Source organism: Mytilus galloprovincialis, chromosome 10, assembly GCF_965363235.1.
Source record: "Mytilus galloprovincialis chromosome 10, xbMytGall1.hap1.1, whole genome shotgun sequence".
NCBI classification, from domain to species: Eukaryota; Metazoa; Mollusca; class Bivalvia; order Mytilida; family Mytilidae; genus Mytilus; species Mytilus galloprovincialis.
The window spans coordinates 71,596,020-71,610,635 of record NC_134847.1 but is presented as its reverse complement, the minus strand read 5'-3'; the positions used below and the strand labels follow the sequence as shown (position 1 = coordinate 71,610,635).

The 14,616-nt window shown below is 31.5% G+C and overlaps 1 long non-coding RNA gene across 1 annotated transcript; it reads left to right on the top strand.

Annotated features, from left to right (window-relative positions):
- The first annotated feature begins 194 nt into the window (after window positions 1-194).
- Window positions 195-13,101, top strand: LOC143049319 (uncharacterized). Its single transcript, XR_012970177.1, has 4 exons — window positions 195-317; window positions 9,038-9,176; window positions 11,815-11,864; window positions 12,958-13,101. It is a non-coding gene; the product is annotated as an uncharacterized LOC143049319 (long non-coding RNA).
- The last annotated feature ends 1,515 nt before the right edge of the window (window positions 13,102-14,616 follow it).

Here is a 14,616-nt window from a genome sequence, read left to right as displayed (position 1 = left end):
GATGGAGCACATGTAAATCAATATCTATAATCCATTTATTAAGATCGGATCTGTGAGGTATATAATATACAAGGTTATAGATATTGTAACCCGGACTGTAACCTCGCATTTGTGCGCATGCGCGGCCGGAATTGGGCGGATCCGTTATTTCTACTTTCACTTTTTGAAAAAAATCTCCTATGTGGAGATAGATTTGTACGCTTTTATTTACATTTATCTGCGAAAGAAAATACACAAGAAAATACACGTCGTGCTCATTTGCTGAAGTGGCTCTCTTTCGAGTCCTTAAGAGCACACATAACAAAAACATGTGAAAGGTTTGAAAAATAATGCATTGTAACAATGAAAACATACATGATCAACTCAAAATGCAAAATAACATTTTAACTAGGAAAGGAGGCTTCCCCCCCCCCCCCCCCCCCCCCCCCCCCCCCCTTTTCCTTTTCCTTTTCAAACTACAAAATGTGATCTGGTTCAAAAGAGTCCGACAATAAATACTTTTCATGTGTAATTATCATGTCAGTGTTCATAGGAGGTGACCAAATGATTTCTTGCGGCGTCCAGGAAGTTTTAAAAAGATGGATATGGATCATGCATGTATAGGACCTTTATCGGGACTCCAGGATCTGGTGTTTTTAGGCTCAGGATTTTGGGATCTATAATGAGATACGGGAATTCTATTTTTGAATTTCTGGATGTCAGAATTTAAATTTATTTAAAAATCGGGATTTCATCTTTAAGGGATCAGGACCCCTCCTACCCCTGGTCATGTATGAGGGTGATACTTGTAATCCCTGGGAAATCTGGGAATCACAAATAACCGTAAAAAAAATTGGCAAATGACGTTTATAACAGTAGTTTTGGGTGCATGACTATAAAAATGTACACATTCCTTTAGGTGATATCAAAATCAATTAATTTTGACACTGTCAAGAGTGGATAAATATGGTATTGCAAAAGATTAGGTGGTGAAATCTGTTTTTCTGTCTTCATGTCGTCACAATGGGAATTTCAAAAGCCTGAAAATTTGACGTCATAATCAAATATTGACCAATGAACAACTAAGATAAAACTAAACACACCTAGATTAAATGAAAATAATCATCAGGTCGGGAATGCCATAAAACGAGTTGAAAAAATCTTCATAATAAAAAAAATATTTATTTTTTATCACCAATGTAAACATATATTACCAATTGTATATATATATCACCATTGCAAACATCTATCACCAGTGTATATATCTATCATCCTTCTGTTTTTATATGTATCACCAATATAAATATCTATCACCTCACTTTATTTATCACTACACTCTATATCACCAATATATTAAAATCTCCACACTGAATATATATAACACCACTTTGTATATTTATCACCACTCTATTAATCTATCAACACACTATTTAATCATCACCATTCTGTATTAATCACCACTTTGTTCAACACTGTATATCTCTATCACCATTCTATCACTACTCTTTATATATCTGTCACCAGACTATATATCTATCCCCACACTTTACATATCCATCAACCCACTATATATTTGTCACCATACTTTATATATCTGTCACCATACTTTAAATATCTGTCACAATACTTTATATATATGTCATTACACTTTATATATCCATCACCTCACTATATATATCTGTCACTATACTTTATATATCTGTCATTACACTTTACACTTTATATATCATTCAACACACTTTATATATCTGTCACCATACTTTATATATCTGTCACTATACTTTATATTTCTGTCATTACACTGTATATATCAATCACCAGACTCTGTCACCACACTTTATATATCTGTCACCAGACTTTATATATCTGTCACTATACTTTATATATCTGTCTTTACACTTTATATATCTATCACTACACTTTATATATCTATCCCCACACCTTATATATTTATCACCTCACTATATATATGTCACCATACTTTATATATCTGTCACCAGACTTTATATTTCTGTCATTATACTTAACATATCCATCACCACACTTTATATATCTACAATCACCTCACTATATATAGATCCGTCACCACACTTTATATGTCTGTCACAAGCCTTTATATATCTGTCACCACACTTAACATATCCATCACCACACTTTATATATCAATCACCTCACTATATATATCTATCACCTGATCACTTTATATATCAATCACCTCACTATATATATCTGTCACCATACTTTATATATATGTCACCATACTTTATATATCTGTCACCTCACTATATATATCTGTCATTACACTTAACATATCCATTATCACACTTTATATATCCATCACCTCACTATATATATCTATCACCTCACTTTATATATCTGTCACTAAACTTTATATATCTGTTATTACACTTTGTATATCTGTTCCCATACTTAATATATCTGTCACCAGACTTTATATTTCTGTCAATACACATAACATATCCATCACCACACTTTAAATATCAATAACCTCACTAGATATATCCATCACCACACTTTATATATCAATCTCCTCACTATATATATCTATCACCTCATTTTATATATCTGTCACTTTACTTTATATATCTGTCATTACACTTTATATATCATTCAACACACTTTATATATCTGTCACCATACTTTATATATCTGTCACTATACTTTATATATCTGTCATTACACTTTATATATCAATCACCAGACTCTGTCACCACACTTTATATATCTGTCACCTGACTTTATATATCTGTCACTATACTTTATATATCTGTCATTACACTTTATATATCTATCATTACACTTAATATATTTAACACCTCACTATATATATGTCACCATACTTAATATATATGTCACCATCTTTATATATCTGTCACCATACTTTATTTATCTGTCACTATACTTTATATATCTGTCATTACACTTTATATATCCATCATCTCACTATATATCTGTCACCATACTTTATATATATCTGTCACCATATTTTATATATCTGTCACTATACTTTATATATCTGTCATAACACTTTATTTATCCATCACCTCACTATATATATCTGTCACCATACTTTATATATCTGTCACCAGACTTAATATTTCTGTCAAAACACTTAACAAATCCATTATCACACTTTATATATATCAATCACCTCACTCACTCACTATATATATCTATCACCTGATCACTTTATATATCAATCACCTCACTATATATATCTGTCACCATACTTTATATATATGTCACCTCACTATATATATCTGTCACCATACTTTATATATCTGTCTCCATACTTTATATATCTGTCATTACACTTAACATATCCATCACCACACTTTATCTATCCATCACCGCAATATATATATATCTATCACTTCTCTTTATATTTCTGTCACCAGACTTTATATCTATCCCCACAATTTATATATCTACCACTTCACTATATATCTGTCACCATACTTTATATATCTGTCACCAGATTAAATATATCTGTCACCAGATTAAATATATCTGTCACTATACTTTATATATCTGTCATTACACTTTATATATCCATCATCTCACTATATATATCTGTCACCATACTTAATATATCTGTCACCATACTTAATATATCTGTCACCACACTTCATATTTCTGTCAATACACTAAACATATCCATCTTCACACTTTATATATCAATAACCTCACTATATATATCCATCATCACACTTTATATATCAATCACCTCACTATATATATCTGTCACCATACTTAATATATTTGTCACATACTTTATATATCTGTCACCACCCTTAACATATTCATCACCAGACTTTATATATCCATCACCAGACTTTATATATCCATCACGTTACTAGAAATATCTATCCCTACATTTTAAATATCTTTTACCACACCTTATATATCTGTCACCGGACTTTATATATCTATCACCACACTTTATATATCTGTCACCACACCTTATATATCAATCACTCTATATATCTATCACGTTACTATATATATATATATATATATCTATCACCTCACTTTATATATCTATCACTACACCTTATATATCTGTCACCAGACTTTATATATCTGACACCACACTTTATTTATCTGTCACCACACTTTATATATCTGTCACCACACCTTATATATCTGTCACCATACTTTATGTATCTTTCACCCAAATTAATTTATCTGTCACCCCACTTTTTTATCTATTACCACACTTTTTATATCTATCACCACACCTTATATATCTGTCACCATACTTTATGTATCTTTCACCCAAATTAATTTATCTGTCACCCCACTTTTTTTATCTATTACCACACTTTTTATATCTATCACCACACCTTATATATATGTCACCACACTTGATATATCTGTCTTCACACTTAATAAATATTTCAGCACACTTTTTATATCTGTCACCAAACATTATATATACATCACCACACCTTATATATCTATCACCTCACTTTATACATATGTCACCACACTTTATAAATCGTTCACCACACTTTATATATCTATCACCTCACTTTATATATCAATCACCTCACTTTATATTTATCTCTCACTAAACTTTATACATCTATCACCCCATTCTTCATTTATCACTACACCATTCATCTGTCACTACACATTTTATATCTGTCACCACACTTTATATATCTGTCACTACTCTTAACATATCCATCACCACACTTAATATATCCATCAGGTCACTATATATATATCTATCAACTCATTTTATATATCTATCACTATACTTTATATATCTATCATCAAACTAAATACATCTATCACCTCACTCAATATATCTGTCACCACACTTTATAAATCTGTCCCCACACTTTATATATATATAGATATAGGAAGATGTGGTGTGAGTGCCAATGAGACAACTCTCCATCCAAATAACAATTTAAAAAGTAAACCATTATAGGTTAAAGTACGGCCTTCAACACGGAGCCTTGGCTCACACCGAACAACAAGCTGTAAAGGACCCCAAAATTACTAGTGTAAAACCATTCAAACCGGAACACCAACGGTCTAATCTATATAAACAAAACGAGAAACACGTATATATTACATAAACAAACGACAACTACTGTACATCAGATTCCTGACTTAGGACAGGTGCAAACATTTGCAGCGGGATTAAACGTTTTAATGGATCCAAACCTTCTCCCTTTTTCTGAAACAATAGCATAACATCACAACATAGAAAAACATACGATAAAATATCAATTGGCAGACTTTACTCAATCAAAAAACGTATGATTACACAATATATTATATATATCACCACCCTTCATATATCAATCAACTAACTTTCACCTAACTTTATATATATCTGTCACCACACTTTATAAATCTGTCACCTTTTTTTATAATTTGTCACTACACATTAATTTACATCACCTCATATATCTATAACCATACCCAATATACCACTTTTTATACATTTGTAACTACACTTCATATATCTTATGACCTCAATTTATGTATCTATCACCACACTTTCTATTATCTATCACCACATATAATATATCAATCACCTCTCTTTATACATCTGTTACTACACTTTACATATCTATAACCCTACTTTCTTTATTTATCACCTCACATTCTTTATATATTACCTCACTTTCTTTATCTATCACCACACTTTTTTTATTTATCACCTCAATTTTTATATCCATCACCTCATATGATATAGCCATCACCACAGTCTATATATTTATCACCTAACATGATATCTTAACTTCATTTATCTATCACCAACTTCTATATACATATCACCTCAATTCAATTTATTTTTGTCTATCCCCATACTTAATATGTTTGGTTTATCCTCTTACTGTATAAGGCTATCACAACTCTATGTGTATCTGTTAAAACCATGTTTATACCAATTTGAAAATGTATATAAGCATACTAATGATTAATGTATATTTACAGCAATCTGTGTATGTTTGCTGAAAACTAAAAGTGATTCAGTTCGGCACCTATCATTGTAACTATTTGTTTTTCAGTATGGTTGATTATGTTGCACAATCATACACATTTCAATTTTGAAAACTATTATTGTCATCGTAGAAAAGACTGGTGTTTGTGTGTGTATCTTTTCAGAAAATGGGTGGGATTCTTATTGCTATATAGAGATATTTGAAAAACAAACAGAACATATTAAAGCACACCACATGACTGATATCTGTATAGTATATAAATACAGCCTAGCGATATATGTAGGACTGTATCTGTAGGACACCAAATTGAGGAATAGATATCTATGACCACACTCTACATATCTATCACCACTCTGTATAATTAATCACCTTACTGTATATATCTATCACCACTCTGTATCATCAATTGTCATAGTGTATATATCTTTCACCACTCTGTATCATCAGTCACCATATTGTTTATCTCTATCAGTATCACCACACTAGACATCTATCCCAACTCGTTATCACCAATTACCATACTGTATATAGCTATCACCTCTCTGTATGTATCTATCACCACTCTGTATCATCAATCGTCATAGTGTATATATCTTTCACCACTCTGTATCATCAGTCACCATATTGTTTATATGTATCACCACACTAGACATCTATCCCCACTCTGTATCACCAATTACCACACTGTATATAGCTATCACCACTCTGTATCATCAGTCACCATATTGTTTATATGTATCACCACTGTGTATCATCCTTCACCACTCTGTATCATCAATCACAACATTGTATATATCTATTATCACTCTGTATCAGTTTTCACCTCTCTGTATATATCTATCACCACTCTGTATCATCAATCATCACACTCTATATTTAAAAAAGAAGATGTGGTATGATTGCCAATGAGACAACTGACAACTACCAACAAAAAGACCAAAATGACACAAACATTAACAACTATAGGTCACCATACGTCCTTCAACAATGAGCAAACCCGATACCCCATAGTCAGCTATAAAAGTCCCCGATAAGACAATTTAAACGAGAAAACTAATGGTCTTATTCATGTTAGAAAAAAATAAAAGAAAAACAAATATGTAACACATAAACAAACAACAACCACTGAATTACAGGCTCCTGACTTGGGACAGGCACATACATATATAATGTGGCGGTGTTAAACATGTGAGCGGGATCCCAACCCTCCCCTAATCTGGGACAGTGGCATAATCTAGTATCACTCTATCATTAATCACCTTACTTTATATATCTATCAACACACTGTATATATCTATCACCACACCACGCTATATACATCTATCACCTAACTCATCATATGTCACAACACTTTATGTATCTATCACCACACTTTATATATCTATCATCACACTTTATATATCTATCATCACACTTTATATATCTATCATAACACCTTATACATCTATCACCTAACTGATCATATGTCACAACACTTTGTGTATCTATCACCACCCTGTATATATGTCACCATACTTTGTATATCTATCATCTCAGTCTATATAAGTAAGACCTCATTTTATTAATATACCACCTCATTTTATATCACCTTATTTAATATATCTATCACCACACTGTACATCTACCACTACATTTTATATCTCTATCACCTCACTTTATACATATAGCACCACACTGTGTATCTGTCACCACAATTTGTATATCTATCATCTCACTTTATCATCTCACTTTATATATCTTTCACCTTAATTTATATATCTATTTCCTCATTTTATATATATACTAGAACACACCCGTGATATCATGGGTCCGTGACTGAATAAAAGTATATAACTATGCGCAAGACTTATTTTTGTATTAGTATTGTCATCTGATAAAGTCATGCCGATTATAAGATATAGCTATCACAGTTTTCTCTGCTTTCAAATCTTTCTGTTTGAACCCGTCTAACTGGAACTAATCAATTATTGGTAATATTAATTATTTGGAAAATGAAAAGTCCTGGGATGGAGTATTTGTTTTATCAACAGCATTGTCCTATATTAGTTATAAATAAAGTTCTATTATTTGATTCGTTGTTTTACGTCATGCCCGCTAACAAATTGAAAACTGTACCTATACGCCTTATTTTTAGTATTCGTATTGTTATCTTATAAAGTCTTACTGATTAAAATACTACAATAGGTAACAATTTGACAATTTAGTATTGTCAACCCTGTGATTATGACCCGTGTATACAGCATATCTTGAATACACCGTTTGGTGGTGCGCCTGTCAAATGCAGAAAATTAAACAGATGAATATACTATTGGTATCGGTATCGGACTCGACCCGGAACTTCTTAATTATTAGCAATATTAATTACGTGGAAAACAAAAGGGCCTGGAGTGGTGTAATTTTTAATCTACACCTTTGTACTATATTATTTATATATAAAGTTGAATTCTTTGATTCATCGTTTTTACGTGATGACAGCTGACAAATTGGACCTCGTAATTTTAGTATTATAGATGACATCCTTGAAAATATTTTCTTGACCTCACTGTTGATAATTTTTCACCATATTTTATATATGTATCCCCTCCACATATGTATCTTTTAACTAAATGCACTGCTTAAATCAATCACAACACCATTGCTATATATGTCACCACACAGCATATATATATATATATATATATATCATCCTTTTGTTTATATATCATCACACTGTATATATCTTTATACTATTCTGTGGATCCTTTACCTCACTGTATATATACACATAATCCCACTATAACTAAGTCCACACTTATCACCTATCTATATCTTTTTATCACCATCATATCATATTTATAGTAACACAATGATTATATCTATCATCATTATTTATCTATTTTTCACCAGACTGTATACTATAACTTGTTGTATCTTCTATAAGTCAGAGAAATGTACTGGTCATTGTATAATTTACAATGGAAGGAGATATGCAGATATGCAATGTCCACTGAGATATGTTTGTATAAGCTTGTATACTAATCATGTAGCAATTATCAAATTGATTATTTATATTTGTGTTCTTCTTACAGAAATACCAAACAACATTTTGCAAGGATTTAGAGGTCATTGGTGAAAATGGAAGAAAGGACATGGGTACATCTAATTTTAAATGAAATAACAAGAATAGTTAAATGATTTACAAACAAGCAGCACTCAGCAATAGTGATGGTAAAGTATTTTTATAAAATGATACTCAAAAAAAGATATATACAGTGTGGTGTTTAATATATTCCTCCATTGCTACAGTCGCTGCATTCATCACCACACTCTCCATATATATCCCAACAGTCTCAATAGCTACCCCCATATTATGATCATTTATCACTACAGTCTCAATAGCTATTCCCATACTATGATTATATATCACTACAGTCTCAATAGCTATCCCCATACTATGATTATATATCACTACAGTCTCAATAGCTATTCCCATACTATGATTATATATCACTACAGTCTCAATAGCTACCCCCATACTATGATTATATATCACTACAGTCTCAATAGCTATTCCCATACTATGATTATATATCACTACAGTCTCAATAGCTACCCCCATACTATGATTATATATCACTACAGTCTCAATAGCTATTCCCATACTATGATTATATATCACTAGTCTCAATAGCTACCCCCATACTATGATTATATATCACTACAGTCTCAATAGCTATCCCCATACTATGATTATATATCACTACAGTCTCAATAGCTATCCCCATACTATGATTATATATCACTACAGTCTCAATAGCTATTCCCATACTATGATTATATATCACTACAGTCTCAATAGCTATCTCCATACTATGATTATATATCACTACAGTCTCAATAGCTATTCCCATACTATGATTATATATCACTACAGTCTCAATAGCTATCTCCATACCATGATTATCTATCACTACAGTCTCAATAGCTATCCCCATACTATGACCATCTATCACTACAGTCTCAATAGCTACCCCCATACTATGATTATCTATCACTACAGTCTCAATAGCTATCCCCATACTATGACCATCTATCACTACAGTCTCAATAGCTATCCCTATACTATGATTATCTATCACTACACTCTCCATTCTGATGCCAACAGTCATTATGTATATATCATAATAATCTCTATGTATATCTCAGGATAATACAAAAGCTTCCCTTTTACTTTATTTATCAATCACCTCACTTTATATATCAATCACCACACTCTCTATATATATCCCCATACTCTCTATATATATCCCATACTCTCTATATATATCCCTATACTCTCTATATCTACCCCAAAAGTCTCTCTGTATATCTCCACATAATAAACACCTTAGATTACCTTACTTTATTTATCAATCACCTCACTTTATGTATCAATCACCACACTCTATATATATATCCCCACCAACCGTGCAAGGGCTGTATAGCCAGTCAAGGTCGCTAAAAACTTCCATTTGTTTGTTATATATCCCCAACTACCAATATCTGCCTCAAAAGTCTCTCTGTATATATCTCCACACAATAAACAACTATCACCTTACTTTATTTATCAATCACCTCACTTTATATATCAATCACCACACACACACTCTCTATATCTATCCTAAAAGTCTCTCTGTATATCTTCACATAATAAACACCCATCACCTCACTTTATTTATCAATCACCTCACTTTATATATCAATCAACACACACTCTCTATATATATCCCCATACTTTCGATATCTATCCCCACAGTTTCTATGTTTATGACCGAATTATATACACCTATCACCTTACTTTATTTATCCATCACCTCACTTTATATATCAATCACCACACACTTTCTATATATATCCCCATACTCTTGTTATGTATCCCCACAGTCTCTATGTTTATGACCACATTATAAACACCTATCACCTTACTTTATTTATCCATCACCTCACTTTATATAACAATCACCACATACTCTCTATATCTATCCCCATACTTTCGATATCTATCCCTACAGTCTCTGTGTTTATGACCACATTATAAACACATATCAACTTACTTTATTTATCCATCACCTCACTTTATATATCAATCACCACACACTCTCTATATCCATCCCCATACTCTCAATATCTATCCCACTAGTCTCTATGTTTATGGCCACATCATAAACACCTATCAGTTTCCTGTTTTTATCAATCACCTCACTAAATATATCAATCATATCAAACTCTCTATATACGTATAATATGCCCATAATCTCCATATCTATCCCCACAGTCCATATGTTTATGACCACTTTATAAACACCTTTCACCGTACTTTATATACTTTCACCTCGCAAAAATTATCAATGACCACACACTCTCTATATCTAACCCAGAAGTCTCTATGTTTATCTTCACAACATAAACACCTATCACCTTACTTTATTTATCAATCACCTCACTACATATATCAATCACCACATACTCTCTATATATATCCCCATTCTCTCTATATTTACCCAAAATTCTCTATGTATATATCCACACAATATATCATATCACCTTACTGAAAATACCAATTACCTCACTTTGTAAATCAATTGCTCATTTTATATGTATCACCTCACTCAAAATATCTATCAGCTCACTGTTAATATTTTCACCTCAATATATACATTATGTCTTTCACACCACTGGGTATATCTCTCAACTTCCAACTTGAAAGTGGATATGAGTATGATAATAATCCATGTTTCTGTACAGAAATCTGTTTATGTTAATTTAGATTTTAAACTTAAAATGACTCAATGTGACACCTATCATTCTTATTATTTTTTTTCTTCAGAAAAGTGAAACAAGATTTTTGATAGATAGAAAATAGAAGAAAAGGAAAAGGTAATCTTCATTGAAATTTAAAGTAATATACGTATGTATGTAAAGAGTTAATTAGCAAAGTATTATACATACGTATGTAAAGAGTTAATTAGCAAAGTATTATACATATGTATGTAAAGAGTTAATTAGCAAAGTATTATACATATGTATGTAAAGAGTTAATAAGCACTTAAACAATCCTGGTTGAAATGAAATAATTTAAAAGAAATGTTTTTTAAGGTATAACCGCTCCAAAATGTCATGCAATATTTTATGTAAATATCATGTCAGGCATCTTTTCAGTAAAAGCAGCAAATATGATATACTAACTGGGGGTCAATGATTGTAACATTCAAAATGAGTAAACCTTATAAATATATTGTTTCAGTGTTATTGCACTTGAAGCATTGTCTACAGTATACATCTGCTGGCACACACATAATGTATATACCACCACATATTATGTATCTACTGCCACACATAATATACTTATGGCCACATATAATATATCGACCGCCACACATAATAAATCAACACACTGTGTATATCTATCACCATATTATGTTTGTCTATCACCACACTATTGTTTATCACCACACTATTGTCTATCACCACACTATGTTTGTCTATCACCACACTATGTTTGTCTATCACCACACTATGTTTGTCTATCACCAAACTATTGTCTATCACCACACTACCTTTGTCTATCACCACACTATCTTTGTCTATCACCACACTATGTTTGTCTATCACCACACTATCTTTGTCTATCACCACACTACGTTTGTCTATCACCACACTATGTTTGTCTCTCACCATTCTATGTTTGTCTATCACCACACTTTATATTTTAATCATCACAGTTGTAAAGCAAAGAAAAGTAATTACCCAAGAAAAAAATGATTTGAACTTTAAATGATTGGTCGCACAAATGAATTGTATTTCTATAAGTTTTACATTTTGATACTGTCTTTGGATTCTGCCATTGCAATGATGAAACACTCCTATTTGTCCTTAGATGGAAAACAAATGACAACTGTTTGGGACTTTTAAATTTTGTATTGTTTTGGAATAATTATTTATTCAACTGAACCATATTGTTATGTTTTAGGTTAAACAAGATTTAGTGCCTGCCACACAATTAAGAAAGAATGAGAGGCAAGAATGTCTACAGAACAGAGGAGATTATTTGTACTGCACTTCGATTTGTGTTATAGTTATATTCAATTAGTATTAAAGAGTTATGTACAATAAATCATGTTATATTATGTTCTTTAAAAAATACTTTATGTCAATTCTCCTTCTCATGCTTGGTGTTCTTTGACAACATTGGATTCTCCTAGTAAAGTGACAAATGCATATCTTTTTTAACCATTTTCTAACATGTGTATCTGTAACAACTAGAAGATGCAGAAGCAGTTTTAATATACCTTTATACTTGATTACCCTTTAACTGAATGTAGCTCCTAGGAAAGTTAGTGTTTAGAATTCTTTTTATAGGGGAGTCATATTCAGTTCCAAATAATTATTATTGAAGGAGCTATTCCCCTTGGAAATATAAATTATACGAAAAATTGCATGGAAAGCCTTTTCAAATCTACATCATTCATAGGATTGCTACGAAATTTATATTGAAGGTTTATCTTAGCATGTATTAGGGTTAGATTGAAATTCATTTCAAATCCACTTTTTCACTATTAGTAATGTCCCTTGGAAATTAAATTTTTATAGGAAATTGCCTTATACATGTTTTATATCAAATGCACTTTTGGCAATTACAGAATGATTTTACATCAGACTAAACTGGCTTGATTTTAACCTACTCACTTTCTAAATGTGTTGTCTACACTAATGACATGGTTGGTTTTCTCCTTTGAACTACATTATACAATATTGTATGTGTTTTGCCATTGTTGAAAGTCTCCATTGGATAGTTATCTTCTTGATAAACATACCACATTTCAAGTTTTTAAGTTTTAAGCATGTGTAAAACAATGTTTAATTGAAAGATTACTTCAAGATTTTCTTCATGTATTAGAATAATGCATGATATGGGTCTCCTTCCGTGACACAAATTAAGAACATGCAGAGCAAAAAGAATATGCTTGATTTGTATGAAGTAAAATAAAAAAAAAAGAGCTCCTAGGAAAAGCAGAAATGGAACGTTCCTGATCAAAGGCAAAAACACATCAAACAGAATGCATAAAAGGTGAAATAAATGAATACTGAACTCCGAGTAAAAATTCAAAAAGGAAAGCAATCAAATGGCAAAATCAAATTATGAAATACATCAAATGATGAAATGCATCAAATGAATAAACAACAACTGTTATATTTGTATTTGTATTTGTATATTCCTGATTTTGTACCTGCATTCTCAAATGCAGAAAATGGTGGATTTAACCTGGTTTTATAGCGCTAAACCTCTCGCTTGAATGACTGTCACATCAAATTCCATTTATTTATAACAATGCTTAAAAAACGGACATATTTGGTTTAATACCTGTCTTTTTACTGAAATGGTACAGACATTTTCTGATTTTGAAACTGGTGGCTTTAAACGAAACTGGTTTTATAGCTAGCTTAACCTCTCACATGTATAAAATTCGATTATATTGACAACAATGTGTAAAAAAAACTTACATTATAGTTGGTCGTTAATCCGCTCAAACTTATATGTATTGCATGTGTTCTTAAGTATTGTCTAATTGTAAGGTACGTTAGTGTGTTTTGTCTGTGGTTCTCCTTCACAGTCTGAATGTATTGTCTG